The following is a 25,587-nucleotide window of genomic DNA, read 5'->3' on the forward strand; positions in this document are numbered from 1 at the left end:
GTGAGTAATTTCAAAATATGGTGTTGAAAACTTGGCTATGAATATAGAACAAAATAACTTCAACTCTTAATACCATGCATAAAACTTAAAATGAATCATAGACCTAAACATAAAAACCAAAATAAATAATAAATAAACAAACAAACAAACCTTTTGGAAGAAAACTTAGTAGAAAATCTTTGCCACTTAGCATAGGCAAAAATTTCTTAGGTAATATGCGAAAAGTATGAACCATGAAAAATTAGTAAATTGTAATTTATCACAATTTAAACTTTAGTTCTTTCAAAAATACCATTAAGAAAATGAAATGATAAGCCACAGACTAGTAAGAAATATTTGCAACACACTTATTTGACAAAGATATTATATATAGATTTAATTTTTAAAAATTTCAATAATTAAAAGAATTTAAATAATTTTTAATATTTAGTTTTGAAAGAGAGCACAAGCAGAGGAAGGGCAAAGAGAGAGGGAGACACAGAATCTGAAGCAGGCTCCAGGCTCTGAGCTGTCAGCACAGAGTCCCACATGGAGCTTGAACTCATGAACTGTGAGATCGTGACCTGAGCCAGTCAGATGCCCAACCAACTGAGCCACCCAGGCACCTCAAAAGATAGAATTTTTTAAAACAGCAAAATATTTTGAATGGACACTTCAAAAAAGATATATAAATGACCATTGAGCACATAAAAATACTCAACATCATTGCTCATCCAAGAAATGTAAACTAAAATACTTTGAGATATCTCTACACGCTCTCTAAAGTAATTAAACACTGACAATGCCAACTGTTGGTGAGGTTGTGTAGCAAATAGACTTTTCATTCATTGCCGGTAGGATTGTTAAACTGCCCAACCATTCTGGAAAGCAGTTTGACAGTTTTTTTTTTTAAGTAAAGTTACACTACATCTATTATGTAGCAGCAATTCCATGAATTTATCCAACAGAAAGGAAAATATATGTTCAAACAAAGACTCAATGGAATGTTCATAGATGCTTTATTCATAATAACTAGGAACTAGAAATAAACCATCATCAGTTTTGATGATTACCATCTTGATAATCATCAAGAATTGAACTGATGAATACATTGTGGTATATCTATATAATGGAATACCGCATCAATTAAAGGGAACAGACTACTGGTTCTAATCAATATAATGAACCCAAAAAATTTCACATAGTGTATGATTCTATTTATATGATGTTTTAGAAGCAGAACAATTAAGACAATTGGTGGTTGCTTGGGACTAAAGATGAAGAAAGTTTCCTGTAAAAGAACACAAGGGAACTTTGCAGGCTGATGGAAGAATTCTATATCGTGTTTATGTTTGGGATTAAATGATTATATGCATTTGTCAAAACTCATCAGTTCTTTCCTAGCTTCATCTACTGCGAGAATGAAGACCATTCTTAGTAATCAGGTTGTCAACTTTCCAGAAAGTGTCGACATCACTGAAGGGATGTGCTGTTATTATGAACTTCCCCAGAGGAACCCTGCAAAGGGACTTCAATCACATCAATGTAGAACTCAGTCTCTTTGGAAAGAAAAAGAAGAGGCTTTGAATTAACAAACAGTGGGAAGATTGAAAAGAACTGGCTACTGTTCACACTATCTGTGGTCATATACAGAATGTGATTGGGGCACCCGGGTGGCTCAGTTAGTTGAGCATCTGACTTGTTTTCAGCTCAGGTCATGATCTCACAGTTTGTGGGATCGAGCCCCACATTGAGCTCTGTGCTGACAGCACCAAGTCTGCTCAGGATTCTCTCTCTCCCTCTCTCTGTCTCTGTCCCTTCCCTGGTCTCTCTCTTCTTTCTCAAACAAAACAAAACAAAACAAAACAAAACAAACAAAAAAAAAAAAACAAACATTAAACAACAACAACAAAAATATGACCAACGTTGTTATACTGAGTTTTCAGTATAAGATGAGGTCTGTGTATGCTCACTTCACCATCAACATTGTTGTTCAAGAGAGTGGTTTTCTTGTTGAAATCCAAAATTTCATGGGTGAAAAACAAATCTGCACGGTTTGAATGAAGTCAGGTGTTGCTTGTTCATTATCTCAAGCCCAGAAAGAGGAGTTAATTATTTTTTAATCTTTATTTATTTATTTTTGAGAGAGAGAGAGAGAGAGAGAGAGAGAGAGAGTGAGAGAGAGAGACAGAGTGTGAGCAGGAGAGGGGCAGAGAGAGAGGGAGACACAGAATCTAAAGCAGGCTCCAGGCTCGGAGTAGTTAGCACAGAGCCTGATGCGGGACTCAAGCTCACGAACTGCAAGATCATGACCTGAGCTGAAGTTGGATGCTTAACTGACTGAGCCACCCAGGCACTCCAACATGAGTTAATTCTTGAAGGACATGATACTGACCTTGTATAAAACTGAGCAACTTTGATTCAGCAAGTACAACAGTTAAAAATAAGGATATCAGGAAATTTGGGGATGGTATCTATGTTTTTGAAAAAGCAACAGTTCAGCACGCTGATGAGTAAGATCTAAGTTGTCCAGCTACAGAGATAGCAAGGTGCCAGATGATTTTTCAGACTAATTTGTGATCATTTAAAGAATTTAAAGCAATGAAAATTATATTGATTTTGGGGGGGGGGAAACGTTATCAAACCCTACATTTACATAGATTCATTTTATGTTTCTACAAATTATACCTCAATAAATTTGATTTTAATATATGTACATGTCTTGAGTCCCTGAGATCAGTCTTAATCTTGACCAGTCTTGACCGGTCTTCACCAGTCTTAATCTTCTGTCACCCCCTTTTCTGTTTCTGACTTATACATGTTCTAATAATCTCTCAGATTCTTCAATACATTTCCATCTTTGAAACTTTGATTTATTTCTGTCTGCAGTCACTGATCATTCTTCAGTTTTTCAGCTCAGTTCAGTTCTGGCTTGTCTTTGAAAGCCTCGCTTTGGAAAGTCAAATATGGTGGCCAATGGCTTCAGTTTAAATTTTGAGATATTAGATTCTGATGAAAATAGAGACTCATGTACCCAAGATGTGATTTGCAAGAATTCACTTAAAGAGTTCATGTGGCACTTATACCATGTGACTTATGGGAAGTAGTTTGATTTTTGCATTACTTCAAACTTTTGATGCATACCAGAACATTGGAGAACATGTTACAGTGATGGTGGTCTGCAGTAGGTGCTGAGATGTTGGTTTTTAACAAGTCTTCCCAGTGATTTGGATGCAGCTGGCTTTCTGACCAAACTTGAATTTGACCTGTTGGGGTGGAAAGTGTGCATGTGTGAGTGGTGGTCATGAAAGCTAGGGAGTATGGCACTCACTGAATTCATATCACAGCTGTGCCATTTTTAAGTTTGGATAAATTTGTAACTCATTTAAACTTTGAATATCAATTTCCTTTTTCATGGGAAAAATATTATTATTATTATTAAAAATTATTATTTCTGATATTTGCTGTATTGATTAAAGATATAATGTTTATTAGGCACCTGGAACTGTGCCAAGCATAGAGTGCACATTAGATGTCACTTCCTTCCTTTTTCAGTTTCTCTTAAAGACTGCATATGCATTCTTAAACCTTCTGCAGATAGTATCTACATTAAAAAATATTTTATTTTTTTATAGTTAGCCATAAATTTCAAGTTGTGGAAAAGTAAGGATTTGTCCTTTGCTGTCAGCAGTAACTCTTACTTGTTTTGCAATGAGAAGAATGTCTAATTTTTGTGATATCAATGGCTAAGGTTTAGGCTAGGGAAGGACTGAAAAAGACCTTTCCTTTCCTCTCCTGTCCTTTCCTTTTCCTTCCTCCCTCTTTCCTTCTCTCAGTCCGTCCTTCCTTCTTATTCTCCTTTCCTTCCTTTGTCCATGCTTCTTTCCTATTAACTGGTCTAAATAGAGATTTGAACTGTGATATAAGCCTTCCTGTTTCCCACGCTCTTACCTAACTACAGAGAAGATTGACCAATGAAGCCACCTTTCTGTTTTTGGTGGCATAACATTACTCAGCTAAGGACCTCTCTCTCGAGGTATGGGTCAGGCCCTAAAAACAATTCATATAGATCATTTCATCCAGACTGCATAGTTAGATATATTGAAACCCACTAAAGTGATTCTTCACCACCAGAAAGTGAGTTTATAGTAGAGTTATGAATTCATCTTAAATTTCTCAATTCAGACTTTCCTTTGGCTTCCAAACACTTTTTAAAATGCTAGGGCAGAATATTGTTGCCATTTCTAAACTCCGATTTCATTTCAGTCACCCACAGGTGCTTGTTTATTTCCTATTTATTATTATTTGTTTTTGATTCAGGCTTATTTTTCAGAATCCAGGATCTGCACACACTATACCAGTCAAGTTTATCTCTCATCAGTCACTCTGCACACATCTTTTCTTCCCACCTCCCTGCTTTGAGTCATGCAGTTTCTCCAGGCTGGGACAATCTTTTTTGCCAGTTTAAATTCTTCCCATTACTCAAGACCCTATTCAATCTCCACATTTCCTCTAGGAAACTTTCTTCAATTACTCTAACCTCTGAACTCCTCCTGTATTTATAGATGGATCACGTGCAGCGCTCTAATTACACACAGAATGTCAGAGCTGGAAGGGACCTTAGAAATCACAGAGAAGGAAACAGGGCACAGGATGCAGTCTGGAAAAAGTGGAAGGTCATGATCTTAGAGTGTGTGTAGGGAGACGATTTGGATGTGACACTGATATTATTTGTGATGGTAATGATGAGAGGGCAAGAGGCAGGGACCTAGGTGGGATTCAGTGTTGATAAGAGTAGCCAATGTTAACCTCATACAGGAGGGAAAATGCGATTGATAGTTAAGCGGAGATGCACTGGTGTATTGGAGAGGAACACTGAGGTCTGGGTGCTCACCTGTATGCACTGCCAGCCTCAGTAACTCTCTGGAATGCTGGTGCCATCCCAACAGGTTCAGAATGATGCAAAAGCAGAAGGCAATGAAATACAAGCTCACTGGACATGTTTACTCTTTCAAAAAAATGTATTGCACAGCCAGATTTTTTCAAGTCAATCACTCCAATTTGTCAACCAATACTTATTGATAGATTATTGGAATAAAATCAAATATAAAAAGTTGTAGGAGTGGGATTTCAAGTATAGGGAAAAACATAAGGATAAAGCCATGGAGGATAAGATCATCTGGTGCAAAGAGAGACAGTGAAGCTAGCTCAGACTTGAAAGGGAATCCTGCCAATATGATATTAAATAGGCAACCCAAGGACTGGAAATGTATTTTTAGGCCAACAGAAATCCACTGATTGGAATTAACATAAGAGTGATAAAGATGAACAATTCATTTTATTCTGTGTAGACTGTGAATTAAAGGGGGCTAAGTGGAGATATCATTGATCCAGTACAAGTGAAGTGACATTTGACATTTCCTTCTGATTTTCCCATCACTTTTCTGGGTTTCTTCCCACCTCCCTGGTGCCACATTCTTAGTCTCCTGAGTATTCCCCCTGTTCTAATTCTCTATTATTTTTTCTTCCTTGCTCTACTCTTTCTACTCATTTCTAAGATTTAAAATGATAGAAACAAAATTTTAAAATTATATACATGCTAAAGTTTCACTATTTTGTATAATTACACTTGGATTCACCTCACTACAGATTATTCATGTATACAACTGTCTCACAAACATATCCAGGTGCAAATTTCCCTAGATGTCCTAATCTTTCATGGTACTTCTCCAACCTTGGGGTGCTCTTATTCTTTCAATAACAACAACTGCCATCCAACAAGCAGAGAACAAAAAGTTATCTTTATTTCTCCCAGTTCTTGGTTGTTCATATCCAATAAATCAGCAACCCTTTCTCTAAAATATATCTTCAATCTGTCCATGTTTCTCTACATTCTCTAATGTAAGTCCCTCTTATATTTGTCCTGTAGGGATTCAATAGCTTCATACCTATGCTTCCCCTATGACACCCCTGTAATACACTTTACACAATATTGCTAAGTGCTCTTACACAATACTATTTATCATTTTATAACCCTATGTAAAACTTTTCAACAGCTTCTCACTGCACTAAAGGTAAAACCCAGGCTCTCTACACTAGCTTAAGAAGCTTACATGATCTGGTTTATTGTGTCTGTTTCATCCACATAGGCCTCCTTTCTGATTCTTGAACAACTAAGTTCTTTATTGTCTTAAGACTTTAGGATATGCTGTTTACTCTGTGCGCTCATCCTTTGATGTTTCTCATGGCTGACTTCTTCTCACACTTCAGGTCTCAATTAAAAACATCATCTTTTGGAGAGGGCATTTCTTTGTTAAGGTTGGCACCTCTCATGCCATACACACAGTTTTTCTCTATCATATTTTCTGCTTTTCCCCTGCAAGACATTTATGCAAGTCTGCAATTATCTTAATTATTAATTTATATATAATCCGTTTCTCCTGATATAAACTTCATGAGCAAAGAAACTCCTCCGTTCTATATACAGGGGTATAAAACAGACCTTGACAAAAGAGCTGCCCCATAAATACTTGTTGAATGAATTAGGAAGCCACCAATTTCCATTTTAGAAGGAATCGTGCCAACAAAACTTCTGCAGATACAATAACAGCTAGAAACGCGAAGCTAAATATGAAAACAACAGAAGTGGCTTTGTACTTGTTTTATTTACTTCAATATGAATTACTTTGTGCTTAAAATGCCAGGCAAAACATTTACTAACTAATGCTGAGAGCTGCAGCTAAGTGGAAGAATATTGAAGGACCTACTATTGGGTGTCTTGAGGCTGAAAAGAAGAGGTTCAAGATACAACTTGTAGAAGTCACTTGCCAAATGTTAAACTGCAAAATTCTTTAAAGGGGAAGGTCCCATACTTAACCTAAAGGGGTCCAAGTACCTATAAGTTTTATTTACATTTCGGATGCAAATGAAGCACCTATTATTCAAAACTTATTGTGTTTATATCCTATTAAGTATCTTCTATGCCCAAATATTTTGGAAATCTTTATAGCCATGTGCCTGTCTTCTGTGGATGCTGAGGGGATATTCTGTGTGGAGGTTAAACCACACTATGAGGGACCAGAGACTCCTTGGAGACAGGCTGCCCACAGAACCATCTCCACCAGCAGGCTAGACCCCTCTGACACTTTGACACTGTGTGGGTGAGGACATCTCTCTTCTCTTTCTGGGTCAGGCCAGGTATTGGAAGGGCCTAGGTGTAGACTGGCCTTACTACTGGCTTGATTTAAAAATGGTGGCAATAACCACATGCCTTGTTTCAAACATTGTATGCATAAGCTGTTGTCTCTGTTTAAACACAATTCTGAGATCAAGGCTATTTGTGTGTCCTTGCTCACATTGCGGTGTCCCTTTGGTGGCTGCCAAAAATCACATATTGAATATTTGTCAAACTGCATTAAAATTGGGTATTTTTATGATAAGCAGACTCTGACTCTGATAACACATGAAAAGTTTCTTGCAGTAGAAAAATTTTAACTCTTCTTTTTTCTCATTTAAAAACATGTTTATTGATAATACCAATTGTATATAAAAGTGGAGAAATATAATGAAGTCTTCTCTATTCATTTCCTAGGTTAAAGGATTGTCAACTTATACTCACTCTTATTTCATTTGTACCCTGACCAACATCCCTCCTCTTTACAAATAATTTTGAAGCAAATGCTAAATACCATTGTATTTCATCAGTAAACATTTCAGCCGTATATCTTAAAGGTAAACCTTATTTTTTAAAAAAAATTACAATACTATTGATCCACCTAAATATATTAACATTAACTTCTTATGTCAGGAAGTGTTAATTATGGTTTTAACATGGTTTTAAATGTAAGGAGAAGATTCTATCTGATGCAGAGCTCACAGAAATTTAGAAACAAAGATTTTCTTCCTCAGTGACCTTCTAAGCTTTATGTCTCTGTGTCAACAGAGGGATAATAAATACTCACACTTATAATAATAAAAACTCAACCTTTTGTTATATAGTTGTAACTCCTCATTTCAGGAAAGAAAGGTTTATTTCCCAACTGTGTGGAAACATTTTAAACCCTGTTAGCTCTTGGAAAACAGTGGTTACCAATAGCTATTGAGTTTAATTGGATGAAACCATAGACGGTCACAAAAGTCCATGGGAATATGGAGTCCATGGAAGGAAGATATATACAAATTCATATGTTGTCAGTATGTCAGTAACTGGGTAAACGTCTTGAAACAAAACAACACCCAGTTAAGCATTGTGAATTGTCAGAGGATAAAGTAATAAAGATGATATTCCAAAGTAGCAAGAGGAAAAAACACCCACAGAGACCATAATTTTTGTTTCTTTTAAATACCATCAAGAATCTAGAAAAGTGCTTGCCACACAGTGACTATTTAGTAATGTTTTTAATAGACTGACAAATTGAAAATATTTTTAAAGGGGCAGAAAATATGTGGGAAGTCACAAAACATTGACATTAAAGGCATGAGTCAATAATGCCTTGAGAACTGTTTTTTTAAAAAGTAAGAGGAATTTAAGTGAACTTTTTTTTACTATTGTTTTCAGTGTATGTTTCTATGCTTTTAATATATAAAAATATTAGTGTAGCTAACACCACAATCGGAATAGTTACATCACCCCAGAAGAACTCCTTCAAGGTATCCCTCCACACTTACACCCTTCTCTGTCTCTAACCACTGATCTACATTCTCAAATTGTAATTTTGTATTTTTGAGAATGATGTATAAAAGGAATCATACAGTATGTAACTTTTTGGGACTGCCATCTTATACTCAGGTCAATGCATCTGAGATTCAAGTTGTGTGCATTAGTAGCTTTTTATCACTGAGTAGTATTTCAGTAGAGATGTCCTTTATCAGGTTGAGAAATTTACCTTCCATTCCATTTGCTCAGAGTTTTAATCATGAATGATGTTGAATTTCATCAAATTCTTTTTCTGTACCACTGGATATGATGATGTAGTTTTTCTTTAAACTGGCAATATAGTGGATTGATTAATTTTCATATATTCAACCAGCCTTGCATTACTCAGATAAGATTCTCTTAGTTATGGTATATTATTCTTTTTCTGCACTGCTAGATTTGATTTTCAAATAGTTTCTTGGAAATTTTTGTGCCTAGATCCATGAGAAATAATAGTGTGTAGTTTTGTGGTATAAAAAAACACATATTTGTGTTTATGCAGAATTGGGACTTTCTGAATAAATTTTGCTGAAAACTTGGATTCTGGGCTAAAAGCAAGTCTTAGGAAGTTAATTTTTAATTATATAGAGAGTGAGAGCACCAGGGGGATTTACCTAACTCTGGAGGTAAATGTTTGCATTTTGAGGGAAAATGTCTCTATGAGAAACAAAGAGACAAAGTCTCTATGTTGTAAAATCTGAAGACCCCAGGGCTTTTCTGGCCCTGAAAGAGATGTATTAATGTGTTGTGTATATCAGTAGTTCATTCTTTTTTAGGCAAAGTATTTTTACCTAGCTTACAATTTGTTTATCCTTTCACCAGCTGAAGGTTACATGAGTTATTTCCTGTCTGGAATTATATGAATAAGTCTTTCTTTTTAATAGTTGGTTACTTAATCTGCCTTTTGTTGAAATGCGACTCATCTTATTTCATCCTTACATATGGTCATTCTGCACATTTCTTGAGAGGATTCATTGCTTTCGTTCTGGCATAGTTTTCCCCACTGTGATGACCTTGATTAAGATGTAACCATCTTCTCATCCTTTTTCCAGCTCAAGTTCCACATTACATTCTTTTGTCTGGTGTTCTTTTTGTAGTCTTGAAACTTCTAAGGTCTCTTGATCCCTTTCTCTCATTTGGTTAAAATGCATGCCCTTTCATGAACTCTGGGCTAAATGGGATACACTCAGGTCACTTTGCCTAGATACCTGATGCAGTGATGCTTGGACTGTGAGGTCCCTTGCTGGATGCTTCCAGAACTACACTCTAAGATGCATGTCATAGGTGTGGGATTTCCCAAGGTCCCCTGGGTTACACGGCTTCTTCCTTCCTCAAATTTTTAAGTGGGAAGAGGATATAGGGTTTGCGCTTTCTGATATCTTCATTAATGTCTACAGTGACTTGCCCTTCACACACTATGCTTTAGTTTATATTGGAAACTATACATGGCCTATTTATCTACATTTTGATTAAATTACAAGAAAGAGACAAAGTCTGTCTTGCATTTGCACCTGAGATTTTGAAACTTTAAAGCTATGTATATGCATGGTGATTGTCCACCATGAGGTAAAGTCAAATTCTTAGCCCTAACATTAAATGGGGTAGATCTTAAAATTAAATATATGAAAACATGTAATACTTTGTACATTATCCTGTCACAATGATGTATATCACGACTTGTGATAATATGTCTAAGATGTAATAACTACATATTCAAAATGTTTCTATATGGATAGATCCATTTAAACCATACTGTAATCCTATAAGGTTGGACTAAATATTTAATGAAATATTAAATATGAATATTTTCATTGCTCTTTTACAAATCAGGGAATTGAGTTTGTGAATGGTGGAGCCTGGGTTCAGACACTGACATCTTGCTCCAGAGCCTGCGCTCATGGTCATCATCCATTAAGCTGTACCATCTTTGTAGATGGAATCATACCTGCATACAGATATCTCTTTGTGCTTCAAATCCACATCATCCATATTTAGACATATTAGTGAAGATGTGGATTGTGGGTAGTGATTGGCTTCTCTTCTTCTCTACAACCTCAGAAAGAATACTTTTTTTTTTTTTAAAGAATGATTCTTCCAGTTGATAATGTCTGATGAAATTTGGGGGGAAATGAGTGTTTGGCAGAAGATAACTGTTTGACTAGAAACTTTCTTTCCTTACTTTTGGTTTTATTTTCTTTTTTTTGTCATGAATACTTTTGTCCTGACCTAAAAATACCCACTTATCTAGACCTTATAATTTGTACAGTGTTGAGGTACTTGTTACTTGTGCCACGAGAACAATTGGGAATGCATGATTTTATTGATATTCAGGGCCTACTTCAAAGCATGAAGGAAAAGAGGAAATGGGAAATGCCCATCAGATGTGAAAAGATCCACACCAGCATGTTAATAAGAAAGAGTGTGAGAGGCTGCAAAAGAGAAGGAAGAGCAGTTTTTGAACTTTCAGAGACTCAATCTCACTGACAGCAGAAAAGCATCTGTGCAACCAAGTAACCAACCAACCATAGTGATGGCACTATGTCTATCCTATTGTCAATGATGTAAAAACATTATTTATATCTAGTTTGGGTGGTATTTTATTTTTTTTTATTTTTTATTTTTTTTTATTATTTTTTTTTTAATTTTTTTTCAACGTTTTTTATTTATTTTTGGGACAGAGAGAGACAGAGCATGAACGGGGGAGGGGCAGAGAGAGAGGGAGACACAGAATCAGAAGCAGGCTCCAGGCTCCGAGCCATCAGCCCAGAGCCTGATGCGGGGCTCAAACTCACGGAGCGTGAGATCGTGACCTGGCTGAAGTCGGACGCTTAACCGACTGCGCCACCCAGGCGCCCCTGTTTATTTATTTTTTGAGAGAGAGAGGGACAGAGTGTGAGTGGGGGAGGGGCAGAGAGAGAGAGGGAGACACAGAATCTGAAGCAGGCTCCAGGCTCTGAGCTGTCAGCACAGAGCCTGATGTGGGGCTCGAACTCACAGGCTGTGAGATCAAGACCTGAGGCAAAGTCAGATGCTTAACTGAATGAGCCACCCAGGTACCCCCTATTTTTAGTTTTTTGAGGAACCTCCAACCTATTTTCCAGAGTGGCTGCACTAGATTGCATTCCCACCAGCAATGCAAAAGAGATCCTCTTTCTCCGCATCCTTGCCAATATCTGTTGTTGCCTGAGCTGTTGATGTTAGCCATTCTGATAGGTCTGAGGTGGCATCTCACTGTGGTTTTGATTTGTATTTCATGTGTTGGTTGGCCATCTGGATGTCTTCTTTGGAGAAGTGTCTATTCATGTCTTTTGCCCATTTCTTCACTGGATTATTTGTTTTTTGGGTGTTGAGTTTGATAAGTTCTTTATAGAGTTTGGATACTAACCCTTTATCTGATTTGTCATTTGCAAATACCTTCTCCAACAATTCTGTTGGTTACCTTTTAGTTTTGCTGATTGTTTCCTTCGCTGTGCAGAAGGTTTTTATTTTGATGAGGTCCCAATAGTTCATGTTTGGTTTTGTTTCCCTTGCCTCCAGAGACGTGTTGAGTAAGAAGTTGCTGTGGCCAAGATCAAAGAGATTTTTGCCTGCTTTCTCCTTGAGGATTTTGATGGATTCCTGTTTTACATTCAGGTCTTTCATCCCTTTTGAGTTTATTTTTGTGTATGGTGTAAGAAAGTGGTTCAAGTTCATTCTTTTGCATGCCGCTGTCGTTTTCCCAGCACTACTTGCTGAAGAGACTGTCTTTATTCCTTTGGATATTCTTTCCTGCTTTGTCAAAGATTAGTTGGCCATACGTTTGTGGGTCCATTTCTGAGTTCTCTATTCTGTTCTATTGATCTGAGTGTCTACCATACTGTCTTGATAATTACAGGTTTGTAGTATACCTTTAGTCCGGGATTGTGATGCTTCCTTCTTTGGTTTTCTTTTTCAAGATTGCCTTGGCTATTCGGGGTCTTTTCTGGTTCCATACAAATTTTAGGATTATTTGTTCTAGCCTTGTGAAGAATGCTGGTGTTATTTTGATAGGTATTGCATTGACTATGTAGATTGCTTTGGGTAGTTCGACGTTATAACAATATTTGTTCTTCCCATCCAGGAGCATGGAATCTGTTTCCATCTTTTTGTGTCTTCTTCAATTTCTTCCATGAGCTTTCTATAGTCTTCAGTGTATAGATTTTTCACCTCTTTGGTTAGATCTATGCTTAGGTATTTTATGGGGTTTGGTGCAATTGTAAATGGGACAATTCCTTGATTTCTCTTTCTGTGCATCATTGTTGGTGTATAGGAATGCAACTGATTTCTGAGTGTTGATTTTATATCCTGCCACTTTGCTGAATTCATGAATCAATTCTAGCAGTTACTGGTGGAATCTTTTGGGTTTTCCATATAGAGTATCATGTCTCTGCAAAGAGTGAAAATTTGACCTTCTCCTGGCCGATTTGGATGCCTTTTATTTCTTTGTGTTGTCTGATTGCAGAGGCTAAGACTTCCAATACGATGTTGAATAACAGTGGCAAGAGTGGACATCCCTGTCTTGTTCCTGACCTTAGGGGGGAAGCTCTCAGTTTTTCCCCATTGAGGATGATATTAGTTTTGGATCTTTCATATATGGCTTTTGTGATCTTGAGGTATGATCCTTCTATCCCTACTTTATTGTGGGTTTTGATCAAGAAAGGATACTGTATTTTGTCAAATGCCTTCTCTGCATCTATTGAGAGGATCATATGGTTCTTGTCCTTTCTTTTATTGATGTGATGAATCATGCGAATTTTTTTGCAGATATTGAACCAGCCCTGCATCCCAGGTAGAAATCCCGCTTGGTTGTGGTGAATAATTTTTCAATGTATTGTTGGATACAATTGGTTAATATCTTGTTGAGGATTTTTGCATCCATGTTCATCAGGGAAATTGATCTATAGTTCTTTTCAGTGGGGTCTCTGTCTGGTTTTGGAATCAAGGTAATGCTGGCTTCATAGAAAGAGTTTGGAAGTTTTCCTTCCATTTCTATTTTTTGGAACAGCTTCAAGGGAATAGGTGTTAACTCTTCCTTAAATGTTTGGTAAAATTCCCCTGGAAGGCCATCTGGCCCTGGACTCTTGTTTTTTGGCAGATTTTTGATTGCTAATTCGATTTCTTTACTGGTTATGGGTCTGTTCAAATTTTCTATTTCTTCCTGTTTCAGTTTTGGTAGTGTATATTCTTCTAAGAATTTGTCCATTTCTTCCAGATGGACCATTTTATTGGCATATAATTGCTCATAATAGTCTCTTATTATTGTTTTTATTTCTGCTGTGTCAGTTGTGATCTCTCCTCTTTCATTCTTGATTTTATTTATTTGGGTCCTTTCCTATTTCTTTTTGATGATACTGTCTAGTGGTTTATCAATTATGTTAATTCTTTCAAAGAACCAGCTTCTGGTTTCATTGATATGTTCTACTGTTTTGTTTTTTTTTTTTTGGTTTCAATAGCATTAATTTCTGTTCTAATCTTTGTTATTTCCTGTCTTCTTCTGGCTTTGGGTTTTATTTGCTGTTCTTTTTCTAGCTGTTTAAGGCATAAGGTTAGGTTGTGTATCTGAGATCTTTCTTCTTTCATTAGGAAGGCCTGGATTGCTATATACTTTCCTCTTATGACCGCCTTTCCTGCGTGTCAGAGGTTTTGGGTTGTGGTGTTATCATTTTCATTGGCTTCTGTGAACTTTTTAATTTTCTCTTTAACTTCTTGTTTAGTAGGATTTTCTCTTTAGTAGGATGTTCTCTATTCTCCAAGTATTTGTTACCTTTCTAAATTTTGTCTTGTGGTTGATTTCAAGTTTCATAGTGTTGTGGTGGAAATATGTACAGTATGATCTCAATCTTATTGTACTTTTTGAGGGCTGATTTGTGTCCTAGTATGTGGTCTATTCAGGAGAACATTCCATATGCCCTGGTGAAGAATGTATATCCCACTGCTCTAGGATGAAATGTTCTGAATACATCTGTTATGTCCATCTGTTCCAGTGAGTCCATTCAAAGCCATTGTTTCCTTGTTGATATTCTGTTTCAATGATCTGTCCATTGCTGTGAGTGGGGTGTTGAAGTCTCCTACTGTTATGGTATTACTATCGATGAGTTTCTTTATGTTTGTTATTAATTGATTTATATATTTGGTTGCCTCGACATTTGGTGCATAAATGTTTACAATTGTTAGGTCTTCTTGGTGGATAGACCCTTGATTATGATATAATGCCCTTCTGCATCTCTTGATACAGTCTTTATTTTAAAGTCTAGATTGTCTGATATAAGTATGGCTACTCTGGCTTTCTTTTGGTGACCATTAGCATGATCTATGGTTCTCCATCCCCTTATTTTCAATCTGAAGGTGTCTTTAGGTCTAAAGTGGGTCTCTTGTAAACAGCACATAGCTGGATCTTGTTTTCTTATCCATTCTGTTACCCTGTCTTTTGATTGGAGCAGTGAGCCCATTGACGTTTAGAGTGAGTACTGAAAGATATGGATTTATTGCCATTATGTTTCTTGTAGACGTGGAGTTTCTGGTGGTGTTCTCAGGTCCTTTCTAGTCTTTGTTGCTTTTGGTTTTTTTTTTTTTCATCTTTTCTCCCCTCAGAGAATCCCCCTTAAAATTTCTTTCAGGGCTGGTTTAGTTGTCACAAATTCCTTTAGTTTTTATTTGTCTGGGTAACTCTTTATCTCTCCTTCTATTTTGAAAGACAGCCTTTCTGGATAAAGAATTCTTGGCTGCATATTTTTCTGATTCAGCACACCAAATATATCCTGCCACTCCTTTCTGGCCTGCCAGGTTTCTGTGGATTGGTCTGCTACAAGCCTGATCTGTCTTCCCTTGTAGGTTAAGGACTTTTTTTCCCTTGCTGCTTCCATGATTCTCTCCTTGCCTGAGTATGTTGTGAATTTGACTATGATATGCCTTGTTGATGGTTGGTTTTTGTTGATTCTAATGGGAGTCCTCTGTGCTTCCTGAATTTTGATGTCTGAGTCTTTTCCCAGGTTAGGAAAGTTTTCTGTTGTGATTTGCTCACATAACCCTTCTACCACTATTTCTCTCTCTTCCTCTTCTGGGACCCCTATGATTCTGATGTTGTGCCTTTTTATTGAGTCACTGATTTCTCTAATTCTTGAATCGTGCTCTTTTGCCTTAATCTCCCTCTTTTTTTTATGCTTTATTATTCTTCATATGTTTGTCCTGTATCATTGATTCTTTGTTCTGCCTCATGCATCCTTGCCGCTGCGGCCTCCATTTGAGATTGCAGCTCAGTTATAGCATTTTTTATTTCATCCTGTCTAGCTTTTACTTCTTTTATCTCTGTAGAAAGGGATTCTAGTCTATTTTTGACTCCAGCTAGTATTGTTATTATCATGATTCTAAATTCTGGTTCAGACATTGCTAGTATGTGTGTTGGTTAAGTCCCTGGCTGTTGTTTCTTCCTGCTATTTCTTTTGGGGTGAATTCCTTCATTTCATCATTTTGAAGAGAGAGAAGGAATTGAGGTAAAAAAATTAAAATTAGAAATATATTAAAATTAAAAAATTAAAAACTCACATGTATACACAAAAAATCAAATAAATGATGCGAGATCCTAGGTGTATTTTGGTCTGGGTGTTCAAAGGGGCTTGATAGATTATAGGAAAAAAAAGGAAAGAAAAAACAAAGGAAATCGTTTGGAAATTTGAAAAAATGAATACACTGAAGTCGACTAAAATGAAATGATGGAAGTAAAATAGAATTTGAGAAAATTTACACAAACATAAAAAGTATAGTAGAAAAAATTAAAGTATTTTTAATAAGAATTGAAAATAAAAATGAATTTTTCTCTTTCTGTATTCAAGAAAAAGAAAAGAAACGAAAAAGAGAAAAAAGAAAGAAGAAAAAAAGATAAGAAAGAAAATTGAATAGATGGCCTGGTGAACAGACTGAAATACTACTGAAATTACTTCGTTTTCCCCTAGAAGTCAAACTATGAAGCACTTTATAGTCCATAAACTAAGCAGGCGGAGAAACTTCTGTTCTTGAAGAGCAAAGTTGGCCCAGTTGGGCAAGGCTTAGTGTAACGGCTCTGTTCTCCACTATATGGCACTGCTTAGCTGACTGGGGTGGATTGTTGTGGAGCTTGTAGGTGCCTATGCGCATGCACGGGAGCGGTGAAAATGGCGTCACCCACCTACCCAGTTTCTAGTATCGGAACTCTGCTCTCCCCCATCAGCAATTGCACACCCGTCCTTTGTCTTCAGCTTCCGTCCACTCCCAGCTTTTACACAGCCTGTGACCAAGCCCCAGGCAGCACCTCCCTCCTGAGTTTTGTTTCAGATGCAGCTGTTTTTCCTGACCTCTTAGTTCTGAGGGACTGTGGCTTTGACTGGTTCTGCCCCTCTGCAGAGGGTCTCACCATGCAATGGCCGGGTGCCGGCCACACCCAGGAACGTTTGCTGGACCTGTGCTGCTGCTGATGCCCAGAGACTGTAGCCAGGTGCCAGCCCACCCTGGAAAGGTTTGCAAAATAGTGTAGCAGCAGCGTTTCAGGGACTATGGAAAATCACAACACACATCTGGCACCAGGCTTCACCCTTAACAACCTTATTCTAGCACCAGCAGATGTGGTTGTTCTTCTGGGTCCACTGGGGCCGTGCCTTTGGGGGACCCACACAGCATCTACCAGGTGTCCTTCCATCAGGAGAACTGACTCCCCGTGTAGCCTGAAGAACTCCGGACTCCACTCTGCTCCTGGGGACTCGCCTTTCCCACCAGAGCACCACCAGGTATTGAACTGCGGAGTTTCAGACTCTGCGCTCCCTCTGTTTATAGTCTTAATGGAATTTAAACCCTGTCCTTTCTCCTTTCTCCCTCTTTAGTTCAGTCCCTGTGACTGTTTCCACTTTTCCACTTTCTTTCCAGCTGCTTTTGGGGGGTGCTTTTCCCAAATTCTCCCCCTGCCCACGCTCCATCTCCATCCTCTCTCCCCCCACCAAAGCAGCTCCCTGCCCTCCACGGCTTCTCTCTCCTCCAGTTCCCCTCTCTGTGCTGCGCTGCGTACTTGCTGAATTCTGTGGTTCGGGATGTGCAAATTATTGTGTTAATCCTCAGATCAGTTTTCTAGGTGTGCAGGCTGGTTGATTGTTGGTCTGGCTGTATTTCATGGATGCGAGACACACAGAAAACTTCCATGCTGTTTTGCCATCTTGGTTCTTCCCCTATGTTTTTTTTTTTTTTTAATTAATATATTTATTTTTAGAGAAAGTGAGAGAGAGCTCAAGGGTACTTATGGGAGGTGGAGCAGACGGAGAGGGAGAGATAGAGAATTCCAAGCAGGCTCTGCACTGGCAGCATGAGCCCGATGTAGGGCTCAAACCCACAAACCATGAGATCATGATCTGAGCCAAAATCAAGAGTTGGACGCTTAAATAACTGAGCCACCCAGGCACCCCACAATGTTTATTTTAAAAAAGGAAAGGGCTACATTCTTAATTAAGAGTAATGGAGAAGATACGCTGTGGTATTGAGTTAGAAATGGTTAAGGAGGGGGCTGCTTTAGCTAAGGTAGTCATTGAAAGTATCTCTGAAGAAGTGGTATTTGCTTGAGATTGAGTAGGGAGACAGCCATCATGTGAAGGTCTGAGGGTCTGTATCCACAGCGGGCATGGCAGCAAGGACAGAGGTGATGGTATCAAATAAACTCTTGATGCTAGAAAGGCCAGCAAGAATTTCAGTACAGCTGAAATATGGAGATTGAAGGAGTGAGGCAGACAACCTCCACAATGGGGGCTCCCATGACAGTGGAAGCTGGCCTGGCACTCACCACTAAGCTGCCGTGTCCTTCTGCTGATCATAAGCAATTTCACAGAACAGCAACGTCAACAGCTTTTTTTCTGTGACCATAAATGGAGAAAGACAGAAACACAACTACTCCATAATTATATCTAATCACACATAGTTAGAGATCCAGAACAAGAAAATGGCTTTGGAAGGACTCAATGCATTATGTTCGTGACAAAGCACAATCTGTGATTGCCTACCTGCCACTGGTGGGATTATGGATTTTTTGTTTATTGACTGTATACCCTATATATATTTTTTCTTCAATAAGCCTTGCGTAAAGAATGAGGAAAGTTGAAAAACCTATTTTCATTGTTTTCCCTTGATTTACTGTTTGTGTGTTAAAAAGATAGTCATATCTGCTCAGGTAGGCAAGGTCACTACTCATTAGCAATCTAGAACTATCTATGCAGTGAATTTATTCTATACAAAAACTTGATTTTTTTGATACTCCATTTTTATGGAAAAGTGATGATGAGAAGGCTAAAATTAGTGAGTCATTCAATAGTGTAATTTTGAATTATTAAACTAATGCATTAGTTACAATGATTCTAAGTGAATTAGGTCTTCCAATGTCAAAAGAAATCATATTGGATTCCTGTGGCATAATATTCAGAAATTTCTCAAATTATTTAATGATTTGTCTAACCTTGAATTCCACAATGATAGACATAACTCCATGTAAGACTACATTTCTGGTGTCTGGATATTGTCACTATCAAAGGGTATATGACAAAGACAATAGACAAAGGTAAGAGTGAATTGTTTTATTATTTAAAAAAAATCAGTTAGATTAATTTGATTCTGTCATAACATTACCCCTTGAGGTTGTGAACTGTGAGATGATTTAAAATTATAGCTGTTATCTAATGTCCCATAGCTCAATTTGTCTGTGCAGAATGAAAAATGAATGATACATGTGCCAGAGCAAAAAGGAATTATCAAGTTTGATGAAAGCCAGACAGAAATCATGTAATGTATCTGCTATACTGTGCTTTTACTCTTTTGTCCTTTATTTTATTTTCAGAGAAACTTGTTATCCTTTTTGCATGGTTTATTATTTCAGACATATTCATGACTGAATATGAAAAATATTGGAATATTGTCCGGTGATGATCTTGTCTTTAGGGAAATTTAGCAGGTTTGATGCTATTTTGAGTATATATTCATATACAAGCTGAAAATCCATCAGTCCACCAACAAGTACTTAAATTCTACTATATGCCCACGTGGATACATGGAAATCTATGTTTGGACTTTGGTAGAATACAAGGTTTGTTGTCATTCCCAGTTCTTATATCCCTTGTCTATCTCTCACTAAACAGTATGAACGGTGATATACTGAGTTTCTCATCCTCTTTTGTAGCCACCGGTCATAATATGACACAGTTCTAGACAATGACATTTACCAGGAGTTTCTAGAAAATCTTTTTCTTCCTAGTTATATACACCCTCCATCCAGGTGTGGAAATAGAATGATGTCTGGGTCTGTGGTAGCCAGACATCATCCTATTGAAATCTCATATAAAGGGGCATACATGCGGAATAAAATCCATAAGGCATAGGATGGTAGAGAGGAAAGAGAGTAAAAACCTAAACCCCTGAGAGCATTGCTGAGACACTGAGCCACTGACAGCACAGCTTACCCCCAGACTCTTTTATGTGACGATGGTAAACTCTTATTTAAGTCACAATTCATTGGTTTTTATTACTTAATCTAAATACTGTCTCAATTGGTATCCTTCCTTAACATTCATTTATTCAATAAATATTTGAGCATCTACTAAAACCATGGCATTTTGCTTTTCCCTGTGTTTGTGGAAATCATTAATAGAACTTAGTCTTCGTTTAAGGAGTGCTTAAGAGAGTGCACATTAATATGAAACTCTTCTCTAAGGATATGTGGACACAAAGAGATCCTATTACAGAACAGTTAAATGTATGTTGAAACCTGCAAGCTGACAAGTACCCAGGTGGGCAGAGAGGGAGTGGGGAACATTCCAGATAGAGAATAGCACGTGTTCTAGCATGAAAGTCCAGAACAGGAGGGAGCTTACCAAATTTTCAAAGTTAAAGAAAAAAAAAAAGCAATGTTGTTGAATTAGACACAGATATAGTTTAGATGGCAAGATCGCATTCATTAAGTAATAGGAAGTCATTCAGATTTAGTCTCAATATAAATGACATGCAGAGTTAGAGGAGAATTGTGGTTGTAACTGGTGTCCTAGATGGAGGTAAATACTTATATTTACCTTCCTTCCTTAATAAGAATCTCTCAAAATGAGAGAAAAAAAGGAAAAATTAATAAGCATTAATACAAGTTGTGATAATAGGAGAGATAGCATAACAACAGAATATTATAAAATAGGTATTACAATTCTATGCACCTAACTCTAATGTATATTAAGATTTTGCTTAACTTATTCTTAATATCTTCATGAATTTTATAAATTTCCTCATGAGTTTTCATTCTAGTAGACTAAAGATGTGGAGAGGTAGGTTTAACCTGCCAGTCAATACTAGTCTGAATGTAACATAAACATAAAAAAGTGCACTAATCTTAAGTATACAACTCAAAAAAATTACAGCAAAATAAATATACTCATATAACCATGATGCAGGTAAAAAATAGAATAATTGCAACACTCCAGCAACATCCCTTATGCTAACTTCCAGTAATTAACCCCACACCCTTATATGCACCCTCTGGTTTTGAACTTGAAGGAAAGCATACAATTTTTTTTACATTATTTTTAATATAGTAATAGCTAATTCATTTTTCTTGCTATATAATGTTCTAATTCTTATACTATAGCAGTTTGTTTATGCATCTTACAGTTGATGAGCACTTCAATTATTTCCACTAGTAGATTTCAGTTGTTTTTAGCAATTGGCTATTATAAACAAAGCTACTATTAATAATATTATATATGTGGGTCATTTTGCTAGGATTGCTGGGTTATAATGACTGAATGCCATCAACTTAGTAAAAACTACCAAACTATTTTCTAAAATGGTTTTACCAATTTAACCTCTCCAGGATGATTCGAGACTCTGGTAAATCCAGGTCTTTGTCGATGTTAAATTGTCAATCTTTTCCATTTTAGCCATTGTGAGGTGTGTTTAGTAATATCTCAATGTGGTTTTAATTTGTATTTTCTTGATGACTAATGAGATTGAGCACCTTTTCATTTGACTCTTGTCCATTTGGATATATTCTTGTGTGGGACTCCTGTTCAAATATTTTGCTTACCTTCCTATGGGATTGTCCTATAAAGTTGTAGCTTTTTATTTCTTTAAATTAAAAAAAAATTTAATGTTTATTTTTGAAGGAGAGAGACACAGACTGTGAGTGGGGGAGGGGCAGACACACACACACACACACACACACACACACACACAGAATCTGAAGCAGGCTCTAGGGCTGAACTGTCAGCACAGATCCCGAGGTGGGGCTCGAACTCACAAACCGGATCATGACCTGAGCCGAAGTCGGAGGCTCAACCAACTGAGCCACCCAGGCGCCCTCCCGTATTATATATTTTTTTTTTAAAAAAGAGAGAGTGCACACGTGCATGAAAGCAGAGGAGGGACAGAGAGAGATGGAGACACAGAATCTAAAACAGGCTCCATACTCTGAGCTGTCATCACAAAGCCCTCCTCGGGGCTTGAACTCACAAACCTTGAGATTGTGACCTGGGCTGAAGTCAGACACATAACCAACTGAGCCACCCAGGAGCCCCTGTAGCTTTTTGTTTTTAGTATTCTGGATAATAGTCCCCTTTTGGTTATACATATTATAGAGATTTTCTTCCATCCAATTTTTCTTCCAAAATTTCTTGACTATTCTTAAAATTTTGCATTTAAATATTATATTAGTTTATTGTTTTATACAATGGTGAAGAAAAATTAATCAAATAGCAACAACAAGATCTTGCTGGAATTGTGATTAATATTATATTAAGTATAAATCAATTTGGAGATAAGTTTCATTTTTATAACATTAAATTGTCCAGCTCATAAATTACTATATCCTTCCATTTCTTTATGTGTTCTTTAATTTCTCTCAATAATGTTTTGTAATTCTTCACGTAGTGAATGTAAACATTTGAATATTTAAACATTAAAAATTTTTTTTTAAATCTTTGATGCTACTTAAAATTGTATTAAGCTTTAAATTTTATATTCTAATTACTTGAATATAGTAATATTGTTAAAAATACTGTCTAATACTTTCTTCTAGATTTTTCTTTATTTTATATCTTTACATGATTATATTACCTGCAAATAATGTTTTTTTATTATTTCTTTTTCAGTCTTTATACCATGAATTTCTTTTCTTACCTTTTTGCATTAAAAATCCATTTTACAATAAAATGGTAAACGTTAATAAAATTAAAATTTCCAGTATATTAAATAGAAGTAGTGACAGCAAGCATATTGTCTCTTTTCTCATTTCCTAATCAATATTTAATATTGTGTTTTATTTGTAGATAGTTTTCATCATTTTAAAGACCTTCTCTTCTATCTTCAGTTTGTTAAAATTTTATTCTGAGTAAATTATTTCTGTCAATTTTGTTTACATTTATGTTTACTTTTATCAGATGATTTTTCTGAAGTAACTGATCTTTCTCCTTTATTCTGTGAATGTGATGAGGTGTGTTGATTGATACTATATTAAATCAGTCTTGGAATCAAACTATTTCTTTGTATATACTAGATTTGACTTGTAATGGGTTTTTGTTTCTATGGTTAATAGATAAATTAGTATTTAATTTTACTTTTTTGTTATACAACTGTCAGGTTTTATGATCAATACTATATTGAATTCATAAAAGAAATTAGCAAATATTTACTATTTTTTTGTTCACTGACAGAGTGGGAATTAATTTGGTATTGTATCTTTTTTTTTTTTAATGTTTATTTATTTTTGAAGGAGAGAGAGACAGTGTGAGTGAGGGGGGGGCAGAGAGAGAGAGACAGAATTTGAAGCAGGCTCCAGGCTCTGAGCTGTCAGCACAGATCCCGAGGCAGGGCTCGAACTTACAAACCTGTTGCATCCATATGACTCCTGAAACAGAATGCTACAGGCACCAGTGACAGTCACAACAAAGTTTATTGCAATGGGAGGCAAGGCTGACCGATTGGGACTGACACTCTTGACCAGAGTGCGGCCTCAAACAGCCAGGGTACAGAGTTTTTATAGCTGACCACATCGTCTTATCATCACCTGGGAACAGAACAAGGAAATAGTTCCCAGATGTGGGTGGAAACAGTTCAGACATGCCCTTGCCCCAGTCCAATCAAACACTAATCCAGTTGATTTTCCTTGAACTTTTGTTCCCTTGATTGATAGGACAAGGCTGTTATATCTTAACCTACAGTGTTAAAACAAAGCTGTTGTTTCTCAAGGCTACAGGTTAGCCCTACACTACTATTTAACCCTTACAAACCAGATCATGACCTATGCTGAAGTTGGAGGCTCAACCGACTGAGCCACCCAGGCGCGCACACCCCCTCCCCCACCTCCCACCCCCCACCCCCCGGCCCCCGTATAATACCATTTTTTAAAAAGAAAGAGTGCGCACGTGCATGCAAGTGGGGGAGGGGCAGGAGGAGAGGGAGAGAAGGTATCTTAGGCAGGCTCTATGCTCAGCGTGGAGCCCACATAGGAACCTTGGGCTCAAAGCAGGGCTTGATCTCAGGACCACGAAATCATGACCTGAGCTGAAATCAAGAGTCAATCGCTTAACCAACTGACCCACCCAGGCAACCCGGTATTTTATCTATCATGATGTGAAATTCAGTGAAACTATATAAGCCTTGAATTTTCCTTTTGAGAAAATTTCTAAATATAGATGAAGTTTTTAAAGTGCATATATGTCCTAGACTCTGGGTCTGGAGTTCTTTCTTGTACAGCAAGAAAGCTGCAGGCAGGATTAAAATGTGAGAGATGGCTAATGTCTGGGAGAAGACAAGAGCCCTGATTAAGGCTCCTTCCTCTGTTTTTATTAGGATCAGAAGGATTACAAACATGGTGATGGACGTGCACAAAGAGACAACGGAACTGTGAACATTAACTCATGGATGTGAGGGAAAAGGGGTTTTGAAAATATGCGGAGTTAGGGGTTTGGGTTAATACAAAACAAAAATCCTGGCCCCTGGTGGAAGGTTGTTTACAGCAGACATGAGGCACCACTTCTGTTTACCTAAACTGGCCTAGGGGAAAAGAAAGACAGAGCAGGCTACCTCAGAGTCAACAAGGCACCTTTCTTTTGCTAATTAGCTCCACTCTGGGCAACCTCTTCCCTCAGCAGTCTATAGCCCTATTTACCTGTTTACCTAATTTGCTCCTTCTTTCCAGTGAAAGCAGCTTTCTGCTATTGTACTAAATTGAGGGGTGTATCCGCACTGAATACCTAATCTTGTTTACCTCATATACCTTTGTTCTATATTGTCTATATTGGGGCCTTTGCCCCACCCTCCCTATATCTATTTACCTTATCTTGTTTACCCCAACTTGGGTGTGAGCATCCTATGACTTTCTAATTCTTCATGCCCTGTTAAGGCATCAGTGCAGGCTCAGGGAATTCCTAACCTTATTCCCCACAGATATAGTCTTACACAGATTTTTAGTGTTTTATTTATTATGTCAAAATTGGTTAAGTTGTGTCCATTTAATTTAAAATTTTAGATTTACTGGCCTAATTTGTAATATCATTTTGTTTGATTTTTTAATATTTGTGGAATCTATAGTGACATCTCCATTTGTTTCTGATATTGGTTATTGTGCTTTTTCTCTCTTTTTTTAAATGTTTATTTATTTATTTTGAGAGACAAAGAGAGAAAGAGAGAGAAAGAGAGAGGGAGTGTGTGTGTGTGCACACGTGTGTGTGCCAGCATGGGGAGAGGCAGAGAGAGAGGAGAGAGAGAGAAGGCTCTGTACTGCCAGTGGAGAGCCCAACATGGAGCTTGATCCCACAAACAGTGAGATCATGACCTGAGCTGAAATTAAGAGCTGGTAGCTCAACAAACCGAGCCACTCACGCACCCCTCTCTCTTTTTTTTTCTTGATTGCACTTGAC

General features: G+C 37.2%; 1 pseudogene; it reads left to right on the plus strand.

Annotated features, from left to right (window-relative positions):
• Positions 1–1,400: 1,400 nt before the first annotated feature.
• Positions 1,401–3,239, plus strand: LOC123384507 (annotated as a pseudogene).
• The last annotated feature ends 22,348 nt before the right edge of the window (positions 3,240–25,587 follow it).

The sequence above is a fragment of the Felis catus genome, chromosome A3 (assembly GCF_018350175.1).
Source record: "Felis catus isolate Fca126 chromosome A3, F.catus_Fca126_mat1.0, whole genome shotgun sequence".
Taxonomy (NCBI): domain Eukaryota; kingdom Metazoa; phylum Chordata; class Mammalia; order Carnivora; family Felidae; genus Felis; species Felis catus.